Source organism: Mytilus galloprovincialis, chromosome 8 (genome assembly GCF_965363235.1).
Source record: "Mytilus galloprovincialis chromosome 8, xbMytGall1.hap1.1, whole genome shotgun sequence".
Taxonomy (NCBI): domain Eukaryota; kingdom Metazoa; phylum Mollusca; class Bivalvia; order Mytilida; family Mytilidae; genus Mytilus; species Mytilus galloprovincialis.
Window position 1 is genome coordinate 64,944,266 of NC_134845.1, and position 21,660 is coordinate 64,965,925.

Sequence of the window (21,660 nt, forward strand, 5' to 3'; positions counted from 1 at the left end):
CTAAAACAAATATTAAACATGTTTCCGTAAAACACATATCAGTCTAAAGTGAAACCGTACCTATACGATATATAGATATCCTGCTGTTTCCACCACATATTTGTGATCCGTTCCCAGTACATGGCAAATCACATTCCGAATCGTGGACTTTTGGATAGTTTACAAGGTTTGAGTACGGATCATTACCACAATGACACCATTGATGCTGAAAACATGGATACGATATTTAAAAATGACAAAGATAATAACTTGTGGGTGATAACTTTGTACTATATGTTTTGTAAGTTCTTGCTTAATTTGGTACAAGTATATAAACTCATCATAGATATCAGGACTGTCACAACATTTTGTATATACGCCAGACGCGCGTTTCGTCTACAAAGGACTCATCAGTGACGCTTGAATATTATTGTTTCACTAGACCCCTTTTAAACAAAAGTATTTGGTTTGAAAAGCTCCTTCATGTTTACATGTTTTTGAGAAAATTGATTTTCCGATATTTTGGCCTCTAGCATCACCAAGGAAGTACGCACTTGGTACAGAATCAATTCACCGTTAGTTGCACTACTTTCACCCAATAAATGTATTTTAGTGGGACATTTAGTACCACCAACCTAAAATTCAGTACTTTTTTAAAAACTTATATGATAAATGGGTTTAAAAGTCCTGTACTCTTTGGGGATATTGCTTACTATCGCTTTTATTGTTGCGGGGTTGGTGTTGCTTGTCTTTAAGCTATCATATTGCACAGGCTGCTGTTTTGTAGCGGCTACTAAGTGTTTGGCTGTTCTGGTAGTATGGCAGTTTGTAAAGTTTCTGTGAGTGTAAAATTTAACGACAATGTCAAACTCTTAATCAATTTCATTTCATTTACGCTTGCCTCTTTCTGTAGCCGATGTGTTGTAGATAACGCGATGGATAGTCTTTTTGCGGTTCTATGGTTTGGTGACAATGTCAGTGCTATAATAACCCGTATTGCTTTTGAAATATTGGGGATCACAAACCTTGTTTTATGGTAGAAAATATCAAAATTAATTTAATCAAATTGATTATTCTGTTATGTATTGAATGATATATGGTAAGATATTTTCAAACCAAATAAAATGATTTTGAAGCACGCCTACAAAGGATGCTCAGATAAAGACACTTGCTCAAATTTAGATATTATCTACAATTGCTAATCCTTGTACCTTTGATAACTATTGCTATAATATTATCATAAAGCATACATGAGCAAAAATGAATGTCGTGTTTAACTTGGATATCAAATTATAATTATATTATTTATAATAAGAACCACAGTTCATCAAATAATGGAATTTTGTCATGTAAAATGAATAACTGATAACACGAAAGGTAACGTAACAATTACCAACAATCCAGCATATTTAAAACCATCATCTGCACATCCAAGTAAACAGAAATCTATAGTCATCCATACAAAATGTGTGCCGCCATACATATGATGAAACTTTGGGTATGAATAGGATTCTACAAAACAGCCTATGTAATCTGCACGTGCTAAAATATAAACGGTGAGATATAGTAAATCCGATATTTTTCGAATCTATTGCCTTTGTAAAAAAAATAGAAACAGGAGGTTTATGGTGACCATAAGACCATTATATTATATAAACAGTGATTTATTTGCTCGTATTCATCTTCAAAAGACCTAGACTAAAAATTTTCTTATCCAAGGAATAGATTACTTTAGCCGTATTTTACACAACATTTTTGAAATTTTGGGTCCTCAATGTCTTCAACTTTGTACTTGTTTGGTTAAATAACTATGTGATCTGAGCGTCAATGATGAGTCTTATTTAGACGCATCTGGCGTACTCAATTATATTCCTGGTACCTTTGATAACTAACTAGAATGTCTGCATCCGTTAATAAATTACTACATTTCAATATTGTTGCATACCATTTTACCATATCATTTATGTTGTTTAGTCTTTTTTCTACGTTATGTTACCGATAGCATAACTGTATAACACCGTCTTTGATCGTAAAATAGCAGTATATAATTGTTCTAGTTGTTAGACAAAATTTATAATTTTTGAGACAGCTTTGCAATTTATGATTTAGATGGTTTATTTGTATAAAGAAAAATAACAATAGAAAAACAATCCTGTCTCATATTTTATTTCTAAATTCTATCTCAAAGATTTTTTTTCTTATTCACGAAAACAAATATTTTTTCATGAACAATCTATGCAAATCTGGGCATTTTTTGCACGACTTATAGCTTGAATAATATTACAGTGACCCATGTTTTTTTGTTGTTTTTTTTATGAAAAAAAACATAGTAAAATCATCATTTCAGCCAAGTATAAAAAGGTATCGGAGGAAATATATACCAATGATCAAACTTTATATAATATGTGTGCCTTTTGGTCCAATTTTTAATTGGCGTTATCAGTTTATTTTCGGCTGACGAATTTGAATGTCGTTTTTGTATCTGTCGTCTCTGCTTTAACAGTTAAAATGTCATATCTTCACTGGGCTTCTCAAATATTGTAAATAACAAATGTTTCAATAAAAAATATTTCACAAAATTTTGGCAAAAGGCATGCTTCCAAAATGTCGTATGTGATCTGGAACATTTTTGTAAATAACAGTGAAATTAAAGCTTTGACATTTCTGGATTATCCAAGAACTTAAACTATTTTCACAGAAATAAAGAAATATACAATAATTGTTTTCCCAAAGCCATTCTACAACGACTTTCAAGTTTTCATACAATATTTTGGAAGCAAACTTTACAAACAACTGACATTGGCAATTTTGTAATATGTCTTATTTCACACATTATGATTGGTCTATCTGTAATACCAAAGATTTCCTCCCGCCCAGACCATTGGTTTCAAAAAGTATACGACATTTTAGAAGCCCAGCGACGATATAAGTCATCTGTTGAGATCTTCTTTTGTATACCTTTCAATATGACTTAGATGCATTTGCTTTCATCTTTTCATCCAATTAATTACCTATTTTATTAATTTAAACAAACATCAAGCAGTTGAAAGTCACAAGTTAGACTGAGGTACTAGGTCTGAAAGTCTCGAGAGTTAAACAATTGTAAATAGATATGAATAGTTATTTAAGCTGTGAAATTATCGGATTTACATGTATCACAGAGGATGAATCCTATAAACTTCCATGTTAATCTATGTTTTTGATTATGAGAGACTTTAAATCGCCCTAACACTAATTTCTGTAGAAGACAAATAAAATTTAAAACAGTAACTGCCAAGGTTCTTGCATTGCACAGGCACCATAACAGATTGCAGGGTTCAAGTATATTTTTGTCGTATTTGCACCCTCTCACTCTTAAGCCTTTGTCATTGGAAGATACAAAAAGTACATGAAATACACAAAAACTGAAAATTAGTAGAAAAATGGACTTTGAATTCGGTACATGGTTTAAATAAGGGACGAAAGATACAAAAATGACAGTCAAATTCATAGATCGATAAAAACGACAACGCCATGTATAAAAAAGAAAACGACAAATAATAATAAACAAGACACAACATAGAAAACTAAAGACTAAGCAACACGAACCCCCAAATAAACTGGTGGTGATCTCAGGTGCTCCGGAGGGTAAGCACTCGTCGTGCTGCTTCTGTTATTACAAAGGGATGCTTTACACTTTAAAATACAAGCTCGAGAATATCGTATTAGTCAGGAGAGATATACTCCGTATACATTCGATGCTGGAATGCTGCTACGTAGAAATGGCAAGTTCACAATTATGAAGCTTAAATCATCTCTTTTATCGTTAAGATGTGTATTCAACCGACCTTCATTATCAATTTCTAAATGTGAGTCAAGATATGAGACAGACTTAACTGTATCTGTAGTATTCGTTATCGCTAGTTCGATGGGATCGATTTGTTCAACAAAATCACCAAATTTTGAATTATTATTAATAAGAGAACATTATCTATATAACAGAAAGTAAAGTTAATAGATATTGCTAACTTTATCTTTCTGTCTAGGAAGTTCCTGTTTTGGGTAACCAGTTAAGCTAGTCAATTGTATTCATCATCAAGTTTAAAATATAATTTACTTCAACTTACCAAGAGCTAAGTATGGAGACTTGAATGAAAAGAGAAAGAAAAAAAATAAATTTAATTGGTTTGATTTCACCATTTAAATGAATGTATTAAAGCCGCTTACATAAATACATTAAAAAAGCAACTTATGACATACAATTCAACATTAAAAGCATTACATGATGAATCTTTAAAGAATGTACAATCTATCCCACCGATATATATTATCGTTATTTCTATCAGCCTTTTGATCAGTTTATATACAGTCAAAACCTGTTTAAGATACCTCTTAAGGGAGAACAAAAAGTGGTCTCTTAAGAAATGTGGTCTTTTAGTACAGGTTTAATTTATATCAAATGTACTGCAGAGGGAACTTAAATTTGTTGTCTTTTAACACAGGTTTTCCTTGATACAGGTCAAGTCTTAAGCATGTTTGACTGTATTTATCTTTTTTGTTTGTAACTCCCATTTTCTTTTTGGCTTTCTATTTGATTTTTTACAATATTTTTTATGCAGGAGTTAATATGTTATTTTTTCTGTCTATAACGAAATCAAAACTGAGGTGCACACTGAAAAATCTGTGTAGCGAGTTATTGATTGCGTGCAACACATTTTTTTAATGTTATTCCGAATAGACAGAAGAAAAAAAAATATGGTAATTTTTTATAATTTATTTCTAAATTGCATTTTAAGTTGGAGTTAATATTGCAAAACACGTTAATGACGTCACGATTACATGACAAAATTATATCTATGAGCTGATCCAAAATTAATTTATTGTTAAATCATTTTTACTTACCTTCATATAACTTTTGTCAAATGGAAGAAGCAAGATCAACAGTCCAATCAGTTTAAACATGACACATTCAACACCTAAAACAAACACCAGTTAAATTATAATACTGTTTAATTTGATATACGTATCAAAGTGTCTATGTTTGCATAACTTCAAAGCAAGGATATAGTTTTCTATAAAAAAAAGACTTTGCTATAATGATAAAATTATATCTTTTACAGTTTTTAAATATCTGTTTTCTGAAGCCCGCCAGCATGGTTGATCTCCACATATTCTGCATATATGTTCCAAAAACAGTAATTCATTGCTTTTTGTTTGTTGCTTTGTACCATATTTGATTTTCGTTTTATGTTTTCACTTACATCAGGCAATCAGTTTTGTAATTTGATTTGTTCTATATTTTTCAGTTCAGGACCGTTTAAAGCTTTCTATGCGGTATGAGTGTTTCTCATTGTTTTGGTGCAATGACATATAAAAGCTTATTTTGATCCTGAATGCTCTTCAACTTTGTATTTATTTGGCTTTTTAACTATTTTGATCTGAGCGTCACTGATGAGTCTTATGTAGACGAAACGCGCGTCTGGCGTATAAAATTATAATCCTGGTACTTTTGATAACTATTTGACGTCATTTTGGTTGAGAGTTGTCACAGGGTCAACGGCCTTTTTTATTATTCGAGATATGACATAGATATTGTGACGATGATAAGTTGAAATTGAATTGGAGTAGCCTTTGGACTGTGAAGATGACAATAAACCTTGGGTAATAAATCCTTGAAATTGAATCCGCTAATTTGAATGTATGGGAAAAGTTCTAGATCAAAAACTATGATAAGTGATTTCTGTTTTTTGAAAAGTCGTATTCATAAAAGTTTACAAATTTTGACTTGGATGGATGGAGATTTGTCTCGTTGGCACTGCTTTGAACCTAGGTACACTGAAATGATGTGTATTGAAACAGAAAATGTCGCAGATTTCATGCATTATTTATTCGTGTATAATAAAATATACTTAGGCCTTTGTCTACATATTGCTCTGTTAATATATGAATGAATGAATGCATGCATCTATGATTGTATAAATGATAGCTTGGTGAATAAATTGATGAAATCTACTAGTGATAGTATATTATAGTAAATTGTAACAGATTTGTTCTTTTGATAAATGGATGCGTTGATATAATCATGCCACATCATATTTTTACATCAATATAGACTACTATAGTATACAGACAAACATCTTCATAAAATATTCATTTTGAGTAGAATTGTTTAATAAAAGATAAAGGCTTGGTACGACAGTCGTGCGAGGTTCAGATAATTTGAACCCGGAAACGAAGTGCTATCATTGTTTCCGTCCACATAATGAACAATGATCAAAGAATAATGCCGATGTTTTATCAAGAATATAAAATGAATTGACTGTAAGCGTTATGATTGATTGTTTTTGTTACAGCTATGTTAATTGAAGCAACGACTTTGATTTTATTGTGAGGTTATTCTTAGAAAACAGGTTTTTTTTTCTTGAAAAGGGAGATGTTAATAGGCTTATTTTAATATTATTTGTGCAATAGACATTACAAGCACTTTAGCTGTGACACCGTTAAACAGTCATAATTATTTCTTAGCATCTGAATGAACTCTATAGAACTATCGCGAATAAACAATGCTATTTATCTATGGTCATTAATTCGCCAATGAAGAAAACTTAAAGTTTCAGGTTATTCTAATGTAACACACACATAAACGAACGATAATATAACAATGACCATTTTCCTGATTTGGTACAGGGCATCTTAAGATAAAAATGGTGGGTTGGATCTGGTTTTGTTGCATGCTAAACCTCTCGCTTTAAAGGCAGTGTTAATCATAACATTAAAATGACAACATTACATGACAGGACTATAATACAAATAAATGGAAGGAAATTGAGACAGAGAAACAAACGAGTAATATCCAACAAAAGGTACCTGGTTAAAAATTTAATACGCAATACGCGCGCCACGTCCACACAATTCTAACCAGCGAAGCTCAGATGAAAAAATTTTGAAAGCCAAAACAAGTACAAAGCTGAAAAACACTGAAGACTAAAAGTTCCAAAAAGTTGTGACCAACACGACCAGAGTTACATGTATCCAACTGGGATAAGAACACCCTTTAATATTATTTAAAATTTAGAATAATACATACTCTTGCCAACAGTAAATTTTATAAAATGACTATATGAAAGATAAGGGTGATGAGTTAATGTGTGAACCTTACAGAATGTAATCAGAAAATATTTTCGAAACATCCAGAAAATTACACTTTGAAATATTTAAAAAAAAAATACATTATTCATTTGATATATGAATGCATTGATTTAAATAAATCACCAATACATGTAGTACTTACAATAGCTTACCATTAGATGTTAGGAATAATATGTCCGAAAAACAGAATTGCTCAAACTGCAAAAATATAGGACACTATTTACATAATATTACTCCATGTAATTGTATGTCTGCATTAGAATATATCGTGTGATTTGACTTACTGATCTGTTTAGTAGGCGTATAAGATGATCATTAATACCTTTAACGGCTATATTGTAGATATCTAAAGTAATTAATATCATTCCAATTAGATTTTGACATTATCGAGTTTGTTTAAGGTAGATTCGTGGTATACCGCCTTCTTGGATTGTACTATTGCAGCACAAAATCTGTCAAATAATTTTCCCAAATCAGCACATTTTTAGACCGATGTGCAATTTTATTGATAAGACTGTTTATCTTTTTTATGAAAACTTGCTGATTTATTGCTTTATTCAAAATATTTTGACAAAACACTTTTGTTTTAGAATCATTCTTACCTAAGCCATTTAAGGGAAGATAACTCTTACAGTAACAAATTAATACTGGACTGATCGGGAAATTTTAATTTTTCTTGTAACAAGAAAACAAGCTGGGTGACACCATTTTGTTTTTTATTTTTTTTAAATATACTATAAAACCTATTTTCTGACAATTTATTTTAAAATTCGATCTCATAGATTTTTTTCATGCAGAAAAATGTGTTTTTCATTATCATTCTAAGCAAGTCAAAGTAATTTTCTACTACTCATAGCTTGGAAAATAGCACGGTTACCCATCCTTTTTATTTATTTTTGAAAAGAGCATAGAAAAGTTTCATATTGGCAAAGTATAAGAAAATTCTATCTCGAGAAACATATACCTATGATATACCTTACATATTAGTTATCCTTTCTTACTTCTGTCAAGAAAGTTTGTGCATTTGACAGCTTTCTTCGGTAAACAAATTTACTATTAAAAAACATATCGAGAAAAGAGTTTATTGTGATTTGTACACGGAAAATTACGTATATATCATGAATGAGCAGTGTTTAAAGTGTATGAAGGGTATATGATTCCACAGCCTGATTATCAAATATAAACATGATAAACAAAGACGTGTTAATATCTGCAATGTTTACCTTGCAATGCTTAACCATGATAAACATATGATAATGGCCGGTCATAAGTGAACAGTAGAGATATGTTGCTTTTGTCAAAACCAGTGCTTTTTCAAATAAGGCAATGGTATGAATAAAACATGTTCTCATTTTGTTCTCTTGATGTCAGTTTTTTTTTTATAACTTCTCTTTTTTAAACATTTGTGTTAAATTTTGCCTTTCAGTGCTTTTTTTTTATACTTTTTGTAATGATTGCTCCGAATCATTATTTCATCTTTTATTATTTCTAGACGTTAAATAGAAAAATCGAACAAATCTTTTGTGTTTCCTATGTAAACAAATGTCTAAACATTGTGATAATTCGCATATCACATTTGTAATGATTCTTTTAAATCTCTTTGTACTTTTTCGGCTGTAAATTTTTTTTTATCTGAGCGTCACTGATGAGTTTTATGAACTCACGTATTAAATTATAATGCTGGTATCTTTGATAACTACTGAAACTTATGACATTTCGACAATCCAGACTACTATTTGAAGTAATTTTATTAATCCGAAGTTTTCTTTCATTAATGAAATGGTCCGATTAACAGATACACTGTCTATGCTGTTTCAAACAAATCAGTCGAAATATCCAATGAGCTATTGATTATACTATGCTTTCCGTAAACGAAAGCGAAAACAAAAATAACTAAATCAAATAGACAAAACTGTTTCATAAAACAAAAAGGAATTATAATGACATTACTATTAGTTATCTTCTTGTAATCAGGTTGTACAGAATTTTACACCCCTGTTGAAAATGCATAAACCCTAAGGCGTACAATTCCGTACACCCCTAATAACACCAAGATAACGAATTTATTTCTTTCACTCATTTATTGAAAAAATTCGAGTGTAACATTTTGTCAACGATGATGCTGATTGTTAAATACTTATTTTCTTTTACCTAAAATTTTTCTTTTGAATTTTTGGGGAACTTGTTTTTGTTTTTGTTTTTTGTTTTTTTATTTTTTTTATTCTTTTTTATTTTTGCTGCATAAGAATTAAAAAAAAAATACTGGTATCTATGATGAGTTTATTTACATTCACTGGGTCGATGCCACTGATGGTGGAGTCTTGTCTCGTATCACCATCCCAGTAGTTAGCACTTATATGCTGACATGAATTATCATTGATATGGTCATATTTATAAATTTGTGAAATACTACGGCTTTTCTACCATAGGAGTAGATAACCTTAGATGTAACTGAAAAAAAAAAAACATTTGGTCATCAATGCTCTTCAACTTCGTACTTTAGTTGACCTTTTTCACTTATTTGGATTTGAGCGTCAGTGATGAGGCTTTTGTAGACGACACGCGCGTCTTGCGTAAATACAAAATTTAATCCTGGTATCAACGATGAGTTTACTTAGTGTGTTGGTCTATTACAAAAAAAGATTCATATTCAATTCGAATCATTCAATATATGCACTGAATACTCTTCGGGCGTTAACAGTCATGCATCCTGTAGTTTTCTAAAACATTTCTGTGGCATTTCTTGCAGTTATGATTTTAACAGGTTGTTAGCATTAAATCTTTTCAAGTAGAAACGTAAAAGTGCATTTGCACATTCATTTGTGTAGACGTACAAATATAGGTTAACAAAGAGAGAATTAAATCTACGTCCATTACATATAAGATCATGCGTATTGCAACTTGTAATGGCAATATTGTGTTTCTATACAACTTTTGTGTATCAACTTGAAAATTAATGGAAACCAATGTTTATTAAGGAGAAAATTACAAAGGTATGGGAAGTTAACAGCAAATTTAAAGCAGAATTAGCGTGGTGTCGGGAAATACATCAAAATTGATGTATAAGTACAGGTGACAGGTCTTTAGAAAAAGCCAGATTGGCCAAATTAGTCTCTGTTTTCGTAGTATGAACAAATAAATTATATACTTTCCAATTCTAAGTATGTTTTGTCATTCTGATTTAGTAAGCGTGGGTTTTGTCATCCTTAGATTTCGATCCGTCGTTGAACTTGTTTTCTTTTTTCTTATTTCAAATTGTTGTCTTAATGTGTTGTTCAGAAAAAAATCAACTGAGAGTTAATGTACATAATATTTGGTATTATTCCAATGAGACAAATCCCCAACAGAGATAAATGAGGTAGGAATTAGTAAAAAAATTTACCGGCAGACTTTAATAAAAATTGACAAAAATTAATACTTCATACCAATGATAAAAAAATCAAACAAAACAAACTACATGAACTACCGACCTGATCTATTTAAAAATTGATATATGATAGATGCAGCAAAACGAAAAATACAGAACTTCAAATGTCTGACTTTAACAGTTATTGAAGTATGTGAAAAACATGAATAATGCCATCTTTCTAATGTAAAACTAAAATTATTATTCAATAGATATAATGTTTTTAAAAAATCAGGAAAATGTTCTCTCTGGGATGATTTTCAAAATTTATGAATAAAAAAGTCTTATCCAATTGATTCACATGGCTTTTACTCGTAAAAAGTTAAAATCACAAAATTACCGAACTCCCTGGGAAATAACGAACCAAAATTCTGTAATTAAATGGCAAAACTAAAAAATTGAACACAACATACGACTTGAAAGCGGCTATCATATTCCTGACTTGGTACAGGCGTTGTCTGATGAAATTTTCATGATTATATTTAAAGCTAGCTAAACCTCTTACTTTTATGACAGTCGCATAAAATGCACAATGTGTGAGCAAATTAAACAGTCATATAAGATTAACATCTCTAATAGGGGTACAGCAGTCAAGTGTGTGTTATTATTTGATCACTATAAAACAAACAAATAGTTCAACAAAGAAAAAAGTAAAGGCATATAGACAAAGCAAATATTAGGCAAATTGAAAGACACGACTACAAACATTAACCACAGTATAAAAATACAATGAAGGGATGTATAAGTACCGAGCCACGTCAAATGTATATAGATAAACATAGACTAAAAATTCACAGTAATGATCCAAAAGACAAGTAATAGAACATCGTAATACTTTATTTTAAAAGATGATAAAAGACACCGGTACCTAGATCTTATACTTCTATACCATTGGGTATTATTTGTGAAGTTGGTACGACATATTTACCAAAGAGTTTAAGGTGTTTTCCGATTAACTTTTTAAAAAAGATTTTCTTTGACATATCACTGGTTCGTCAAATCTATCCTCAGACACTTGTGACGTATTATAAAGTCTGAGGAGAACATACACGCTCTTGGAAATTACATAAGGTGGGAAATATATATATCCCATACTCAGATGGAGTTGGTATGTTGCTATTGAAGGTGAGGGAAATTGATATTTCAAAATTTTGCCCTTACACAAATTATCAATTTGCATACAATTTCTTAATTATTTATTTCAAGCAGCAAATTAATATGTATTTGTTTTTGTGTGTGCCTTTGATCTCTACCAATTGGCGGGTTAAAGGTTGGGAAAAAATAGTGAGCGGGCTTATTCATATTAACCATTATTTAATCGTTTCTATTGGCAACATATCAGAGTTCTGTGTTTACTTTAAAATTAATGATCTACACTAGGAATATGACAAAGATAAGTTAATGAAGAGATCGAATACGGATGTACATGTAATTGCAAATATTTTGAAATAAATTATCTCCCTTCTTGTTTATGCATTTCTATTGATGATCAAGGTTAAAAATTGTAAGTCATTATGCCTCTGGCAGTACATGGTAATTTATTGAAGATTAAGAAATACAAGGACTGTTTATCAATATTCTAATATAAGGAAACTTTTTGACATTAATATAATCTTCAAAACAACCTAAGTAATCTGCAGGTCCTGAAAAAATAAACTGTTATATATACTTCATCATATACTTTATGAATATATTGCTTTAAGTAAATAAAATAGGAATAGGAGGCTGAAGAAAACTGGAATAAACATATTGAATACTTGACAAATAAATAGTACATTATATAAACATTGATTTCATGATCTTATTTAGTTTTAAAAGACCTAAAATGACTATAACTGTAAATAATTGCTGCATACCATTATTCCCTACAATTGTTCAGTCTTTATTTTCTACGTTGTTTTTCATATCCTGTGTTTAGCCTGTTGGTCTTTTTTAAAAGCCTTGTCCGTTCTTTTTTTTTGGCTAGTGAGTTTGAATGTCCTTTTTGTATCTGTTTACTCTCTTTTTATCAATTAATTATACATCAATCAGTTGAATCAATTAATCCAAACATCAATCAGTTGAATCAATTAGTTCATACATCAATCAGTTGAATCAATTAATCCATACATCAATCAGTTGAAATCAATTAATCCATACACCAATCAGTTGAATCAATTAATCCATACATCAATCAGTTGAATCAATTAATCCATACATCAATCAGTTGAATCAATTAATCCATACATCAATCAGTTGAATCAATTAATCCATACATCAATCAGTTGAATCAATTAATCTATACATCAATCAGTTGAACCTCACAAGTGAGCTTCAGGTACAAGTGTTGAAATTCGCGAGAGTGTAAATGTTCTGTTAGTCTGGTAAATCTTTCTTCTTTTCAATACATTTCACATTTCAATATAATCAAAAGTCAATTTGCTTTCATCATGTTCATCTGTTCATTCAATTAATAAGCTTTGGTTTCAAGTCTTGAAAGTATCGAGAGTGTAAATGATTATATACCAGTTATTTCACAGGTGAGATTATTTACATTTATCACAATGGATGCATCCTTTGAATTTCCATTATGTTATAAAGTATGATTCACTACAGCACTAGTTTCTGCAGACGACAAACGAAAATTAAAATAGTTACCGACAAATTTCTGACCTTGCGCAGGCACAAAAATATATTGCATGTTTAAAATTATGTTCGTATTTGCACCCTCGACTTTTAAGCCTTTTTCATAGGTATTAACAAAAGGAAATGGACTTTGAAATAGGAACATCGTTTTAGGTAACCAGTTAAAACGGTCAATCTGTATTATTTGCTAAGATTAAAATATATAATTCACTCAAACTTACCAAGAGCAAAGTATGAAGTCTGAAACAAATAGAAAAAGAAGAAATACAAATAGCATTTTTCAGTTTTTTTTTATTTATTGAGGGGTAGACCTTGGTTTAGAAAGATTACTCTTTAAATCAGTTTTAAAAAGTCAAGTTCGTCAATGTATTTTAAGTACTTATCTGAAACAGATCGTAAATAATCTATGTAACCTAGAAGCTTAGAAAAAGTTTTTTAAAATGAGAGACACAAACCTATTGATAATTTTAAGAGTTATTTCCCTTAAACTGGCTCTATCTCCGTAAAATCACCTCACATATGTATATTAAATGAACACAATATATGACATACTCTTCAAAGTTATAAGCATTACGAAATATCTTTTTTTTTAAATGTACATTTTTATACAACTTGGTTTAATGAAGGATGTATTATACAAAGACAAATTTGTCAGTAAATCTATCTATCTCTTTTTCTACAGACACAAACCAATTTGCATAACTAAATTTGATTAAAATTTCTCTTTTACAATTCTTGTCGGAACGAAGAACTTCATAATATTTTTACATTCTGAATATAAAGAGCTCCAGTATTCAATAGTGCATTATAGTACTATATCATTTATTCAGTAGTATATACAGCAGTTTTGAATAATTGATGAATAGTTTGCTGCTCAATCCGTATTGGTCAATTTCAATGCACACCATTTGTCACAACCCTTAATCGCTTCCCTTCCCTTTATCACACTCTTCCGGTTTTTCACAGCCCACTCAAATTTTTCATCTTAAAGTTTGACAGTAGTAACTCCGAATTATTTTACATGAAGTCATTTTTTTAATTTAAACAAGCTTCGAAAGTTTTTTTTTGCCATAATTGGTCATAAATGAAACTGTCATAAGGGCATGACGTCATATATCGAATTATGTCTTTGATTGGCATTGGCCGTCACAACCAATGAGCTGTCATTTTTTTTTTGAAACACCGAATGCAACATCATTATAAAAAAGGACTCTATGAAATACCATACAAAAACAATTAATACAATACTGTAGATTTACAAATAAACTACAAAAATTGGTACCCTCGAAAAAAAATTAATCCACATTGGACAAACAGGACGCAAATTGTAAGGTGACCATTGATGAATAATTAAGCTATTAAAGTTTTTAAAGACAAAAGTAAAAAAAAAATCCATTGTTAGTTTCATTTTATTTTTGTATTCCTGGTTTTTTTTCGGTATGTTTTATTTTTATTTTATTTTATTTTTTTTTTTTTTTTTGTGAATCACTTTTGCTTATCTGCAAATGACTGTTTTCCAACTGAAGGATCAAAATCAAGAGTTTAATAAGTATAAACATGACACATTCAACACCTAAAAGTAGGAAACACAATAGTTTTTAATAACTCTCATATGATTTTCATATTAAGGAAAACGTTGATATGATTGGTCGAGAGGACTTCCCGTAGATGTCTTGATGTTATTCATTTTTCGATAGACGCCGTTAACCGAACTTCTTTTTTAACCAATGTAAACAAGATGTCGGCAATAATAACACAATCCAGCTCCACGTTACACTATTTATTCTCAAATCGCATAAATCATTAAATCAAATAATAAACACGAAACATTCATTTCATTGACCAAAATAAAAGAGCTTTTGTAGTTAATTTTAATCAGAGATAGGGACATACATAGAGAATGTGGCGAGGTTAAGTAAGTTAACGTGATCCTAACCATCCATCCAACCTGGGACAGTGGTGTCATAGTGCAACATAAGAATGATATATAATAGTCAATTAAAAAGGTTTAACTCATCAGATGGATAAAAATACCAATTCTTCAAACAAATGAAATTGGTTCTTGTACATCCCAACAACAAAACAGACTCTTAACCTATTTTTTCCTCGTTATATAAGAAGTCAATTGTGTGCTTCTGTCTTTTCGACATCCCTTCAGAAGATACGCAAAATACAGGTTAAATATCTATTGTCTAAAATTGGAATGGACTGAATAGAAAATGTGTCAAAAAGACAATTTATATCTTTTACAAAAATTAGTTATACTATCCTTTTATAAATTATCAATTTACATATAGCCACTTCTTCTTTTTTTATTACAGAAAAGAATTAAAAAGAATTATTAAAAAGAAAAAGTGAAAAGAAATAAAATAGAATAAAAGAGTCGGAGGAAAGATGGTATTATTTTTTTTTTAGCTGAAACTTTTATCATGTTGTAATGTCATTTTGTTGCAAGTAAACGAATGCATTTTCGTTAAAACGCAATAAAGTATGTATCTACACTGTATCTTCGGATCTTGCAATTCGGATTTTGATGGGCTTAATATTGTCTTATATTTGACTCTGTATTTTTCCAAAGGTTTACAATATTTGCGTACACTTTATTTAAGTTTCAAAATTGTATCCAAACCTTACACCATGGTCATGACATATATTTGAAATATTTATCATTCATTTAATGAGTTTAGATTTTTTATCTTTGAAATCATCTGAAAAGAAGTATTTCAAATAATTTCCTATAAAATCCAACGACAGGGGAATTAAACTCGATTCTAATTTTGTTTACATGTGAAATCGTTTAAACTTCAGTTGCATTTCATTTTCGTATACATGTACACAATGTACACGGATAACAAGTGTTATAACTTGACAAATGTTGAAATGTTGCAAAATCACACGTTCCCTTTCTTTTTCCGACTTCAAAAATAACCTAAACATGATATACAACAAAAAAGCTTTTTTTTTCTTTTTTTCTTCCCGAAATTGAAGTTTTGTAACTCACTAAAGATTGCCTGATTTAAAATAAGATTCACAAGCACTTTCGTAAATGCAAGTTCGTTCCGGTCCTTGGGTCACATATATATAACTCAACTTATCCGTAAAACAATGCATTTTCAGTGTAGATATATTGAATTTGGAACATGAGCGGACGCGAGTACCACGAATATATTTAAAACAGTAAATTATTTCCTTACAACACACAACACATTCAAATATCTTTGTTGTACTCGCCTTCGCTCATATTGAAAAATTGCTCAAACAGACGCAAACACTTCTGGTTTTTATAAAATTTTACGTTTTTCACGAAAAAAAGACGGGTATTTGATTATTTTCACACACAGTTAAAGAAAAGTTATATTATAAGATGAGACCCTATACTTTTTAGAAATAGTCATGTTTCTTGGATATTATGCAGTCTAATTTCAATAAAAATAGGGGGCCAGTTGCAATAACTTATCGTACATGTACCTTGCCCTTTCATGGAGTACAAATTTTTACGGTAACCAACAAATAAATTCATGCACCAGGCCAATTAAATGAAACAAATATACAATTAACTTGTGAGAGAGATAACGAGTGTGACAAAAAATTTCCTAATCTCCTATTGAAAGAACTATAAAGATTATATTTGTTTGTTAGTGAATTGGTCCAGTTCATACACCAATGAATTCCTTTTAAGGCGTTTAATCCTAAAATATACGATTATATAATTGACTGCCGAAAATTAAAAAAAACGTTCTGATTCACTACAAACTGCGAAGAGTCTGACTTCACCAGTTTTTGTGCTCGACCAGTAAAATCGAGCACACCGTTTACTCGACTAGTCTCGACATTGTCTCGACTGTACTTAACTGTACTTAAGTGTACTTGACTAGGTCTCGACTTTACTTAATTAGTCTGATTCAGTACTTGATGATCTTTGTGTAGTCTGAAATGGTCTTGACCAAGGCTCGACCTGTCTCGACCTGTCTTGACTAGTCTCAACCTGTCTCGACCAGTCTCGACTCAGTCTCAACCAGTCTCGACCTGTCTCGACTAGTCTTGACCTTCAAATTTAGTTTTGACTGGTGTAAATCAACCCATCTATCTAAATGAAATATTGATCTTACGAAATTCAAGCCTATTAGGTTGTTTGATTTATTGCTGTCAAATGAAAGAATTTAATTTTACAATCGGTAAAAATAAAAAAATCTTATATAAATTCATATAGGCATCTTTAATTTTTTTTATAACTTTTTCAAATCAACTTGGATTTTCATCAAACTAAGCAGCTATCTTAGGTATATATTAAGCTTACTGAATCCCATGTCATTTATTTTTTTGTTGTATTGCTGTAAAATTTAGGAATTAAAGTAATCTTGGTAAAAAAAAGCTAGGATTTGCAATTCGGACAAAATAGAGATAGTACAATTTAATTTTTTTAATAACTTTTTCAAATCAACTTGGATTTTCATCAAATTATGCAGCTATCTTAGATATATATTAAGGTTACTGAATCCCAGGTTATTTTGTTTTTTGTTGTATTGCTGTAAAATTTAAGAATTAAAGTAATCTATGTCAAAAAAGCTAGAATTTGCAGTTCGAACAACATAGAGATATTACACTTTATTTTTTTAATTTCCTTTTCAAATCAACTTGGATTTTCATCAACCTATGCAGCTATCTAAGATATATATTAAGGTAACTGAATCCCAGGTCTTTTTGTTTTTTGCAGAACTGCTGTCAAATTTAAGAATTAAATTAATCTAGGTCAAAAAAGGTAGAATTTGCAGTTCTAACAAAATAAAGATAGTACACTTTAAATTTTTTTATAACTTTTTCAAATCAATCTGGATTTTTTTCAAACTATCCAGCTTCCTTTGTGATGTATTATTCTTACTGAATCCAAGGTTGTTATGAAATTTGGTGTTTGGTGTTAGTACACTTCAATTTTTTTCATAACTTTTTCAAATCAACTTAGATTTTCATCAAACTCTACAACTATATTTGCAATATATTGATATTACTAAATCATAGGTTGTTATTGAGTTAGGTGTATTTCTGTCAAATATAAGAATTTAATTAATCTAGGTCAAAAAGCTCCTTTAATGTTTTATTCCTTTTGATATATATTATATAAATGTATCAAAAAGGGATGAAACATTAAAGAAATTATTAAAATAGTTCTTCTGATTTGTGGTAATTTATAAAGCAATTCCTTCTGCTTGGGGCAAACTTATTAAAATATCACATCTACCAGAGAGTTTTAAATTCTATAAAATAACATTTATTCAAAGTTGCAACATCCTGTTAAATCTTAGTCGCAAGGCTTTTTTTATTCACTAGATATTAAGTAATACACGATTATAAGAAAAGTAGGGCTTTCTTTTTACCAGTAAAACTCATGTGTACTGATGTTATTAAACCATGTTTAGTGCCATGTCATTAAATTTGACAAAAAAATATTTTAAGATTTGATTAAAATAAATTTTTACTGTAACTTTGGAACACATTTCTATTTTTTAAAAGGTTATCAGGGATTTGGTTTGAAAGATCATGAAATTTAATTTTTTGTTTTAACAAAAAAAAAAGTTGTTTATTCTGTTAAAGCTGATTTGAAAAAAGTTATGAAATCTTAAAAAAGACACCTTTTCTTTGTTAAAACAAAATTTTAATATCATTTAATATATGAGGAAAAATATATTTCTAATATCGTAGCTTTTTGACCTAGATTAATTTAATTCTGATATTTGACAGAAATACACCAAACTAAATAAACCTATGATTCAGTAAGATCAATATATTGCAAAGATAGTTGTAGAGTTTGATGAAAATCTAAGTTGATTTGAAAAAGTTATGAAAATTATTAAAGTGTACTATCTCTATTTTGTCAAAACTGCAAATCCTTAGCTTTTTTTACCTAGATTAAATTAATTCTTGAATTTGACAGCAGTACACCAAACTTTATAGCAACCTGAGATTCAGTCAGATTATTACATCACGAAGGTAGCTATATAGTTTGAAGAAAATCCAAGTTGATTTGAAAAAGTTATTAAAAAATTTAAAGTGTTCTATCTCTATTTTGTTCGAACTGCAAATTCTAGCTTTTTTGACATATATTAATTTAATTCTTCAATTTATCAGAAATACAACAAAAAACAAAATAACATGGGATTCAGTAAGCTCAATATATATCTAAGATAGCTGGATAGTTTGATGAATATCCAAGTTGATTTGGAAAAGCTATAAAAAAAAAAATTAAAGTGCACTATCTCTATTTTGTCCGAATTGCAAATCCTAGCTTTTTTTTACCAAGATTACTTTAATTCCTAAATTTTACAGCAATACAACAAAAAAATAAATGACATGGGATTCAGTAAGCTTAATATATACCTAAGATAGCTGCTTAGTTTGATGAAAATCCAAGTTGATTTGAAAAAGTTATAAAAAAAATTAAAGATGCCTATATGAATTTATATAAGATTTTTTTATTTTTACCGATTGTAAAATTAAATTCTTTCATTTCACAGCAATAAATCAAACTACCTAATAAGCTTGAATTTTGTAAGATTAATATTTAATTTAGATAGATGGGCTGATTTACACCAGTCAAAACTAAATTTGAAGGCCAAGACTAGTCGAGACAGGTCGAGACTGGTTGAAACTGAGTCAAGACTAGTCGAGACAGGTCGAGACTAGTCAAGACAGGTCGAGACAGGTCGAGCCTTGGTCAAGACCATTTCAGACTACACAAAGGTCATCAAGTACTGATGCAGACTAATTAAGTAAAGTCGAGACCTAATCGAGTACACTTAAGTTCAGTTAAGTACAGTCGGGATTATGTCGAGACTAGTCGAGTAAAATGCGTGCTCGATTTTACTGGTCGAGCACAAAAACTGGTCAAGTTAGACTCTGAGTAGTTAGTAGTGATTACAGATGCAAATTAATGCAACGGGTTGGAACGTTTTAACAGGTGTCAACCTTTACTGTAACCTGAAACAGTGGTTTGATATTACATCATTTAAAGACAAACTTTAATTTAAAATATCAATTGAAATGGCTTACTTCAATTACTTATTTAGCAGAATCATAGCCTAAAAGAAATCATTGCATGTTCTCTAATTTTTCTTTTACAATGTATTTAGTACCCACCTTCCTTATGTCAATTGTAAAAAAAACTTGATCGTAGACAACTTACCTTAGGATGTATGTTTTCTGATAACAAATTGAAAGCATTTCTTAATACCATAATTAGTTTTCAAAGGTAATAGGCTTATAATTGTATACGTCAGACGCGCGTTTCATCTACATAAGACTCAGTAGTTACGATCAGAACAAAAAAGTTCGAAATTGATAAAAAAAAGAACAAGCTTAATGAGCATTGAGGTCCAACATGACCAAATTAAATAAAAAGTTGTGCCAAATACGACTAAGGTAATCTATGCCTGATTTTACCATCGCAAGTCAACGTCTTACTGTATGCACATTTATCAATACAATTTCACAATGTCTGCCAATGGTCAGTTTTATGAATTTTGCCACAATATATCAACTCTAGCCTTATGTCTTACATAATGATGCTTATATATGGTCCGAGACCACAATTGTCGTCCCTTGATTTTCGTTGTTCACAAATATAGTCCCTAGTGTTGACAGTGGGTTACTTGCCATTAATTTTTATACCCCTTCCAAATTTATTTCTCCATGTTTAATGCCTCAAATTGCAAGAAAAGGGGTAAAATTACACTGTAAAACAATTTGGGTTCAGAATTTTAAAGGAAAGTAGTGATTTGGTCCAGCTGAAAAAGGTTGAAAATTAGCACTTCGGAAGCTGTCAAAAGATTTCAAGACGCCCTTAACATAAAATTGTCCATATTTTGAGTTAGAGCGGATGAAGTTTTCTATTATTTTGATATAATTTGTCCCAAAAGTAGTACAACACACTGTAAAAAAAATCATTGAGAAAGCGCAGGTGGGATTTTTTTAATTTTCATTTTATCTTCTGAAAGAAATGCTCTACGAAATAATTGTGGTCTCGGACCGAACTAGACGTGTTTAAACACCGCCCATCGTCCCAAAGATGTATGTATGTTATTTCCAGTTTGACCTATAAATTCACTAAAAGAGTTAAAGAGTTGGATATAAAATCTGCATAATAAAAAAGTGTATATATGAAATAACCAGTTTGATATATAAAGTCATTAAAAGAGTTAGATTAGAATTGGATATAAAATCTGCATACTAGTAATAATAGAAATTTGCATAGCTTCCCAGCAAGGTTGTTGTCTAAATCTAAGACCTTTAATTGATAAAGCATAGCTGTACAGGTTGAATTATCTGTTTAATGACCAAAGGTTTGAGATTTTTCCCAGTTTTTTGTAATAGGAGCCTCTTTCGTTTTCGATCACACAACTCACTTGCAATATCTTACCATATAAAAGTGATAGAAAATATATCTCCGAATAACAGAATTTTTCTTAATTTCAACAAATATAAGACACTACTACCAAATCAGAATCCATGTATTAAAATGCCTGCATTAG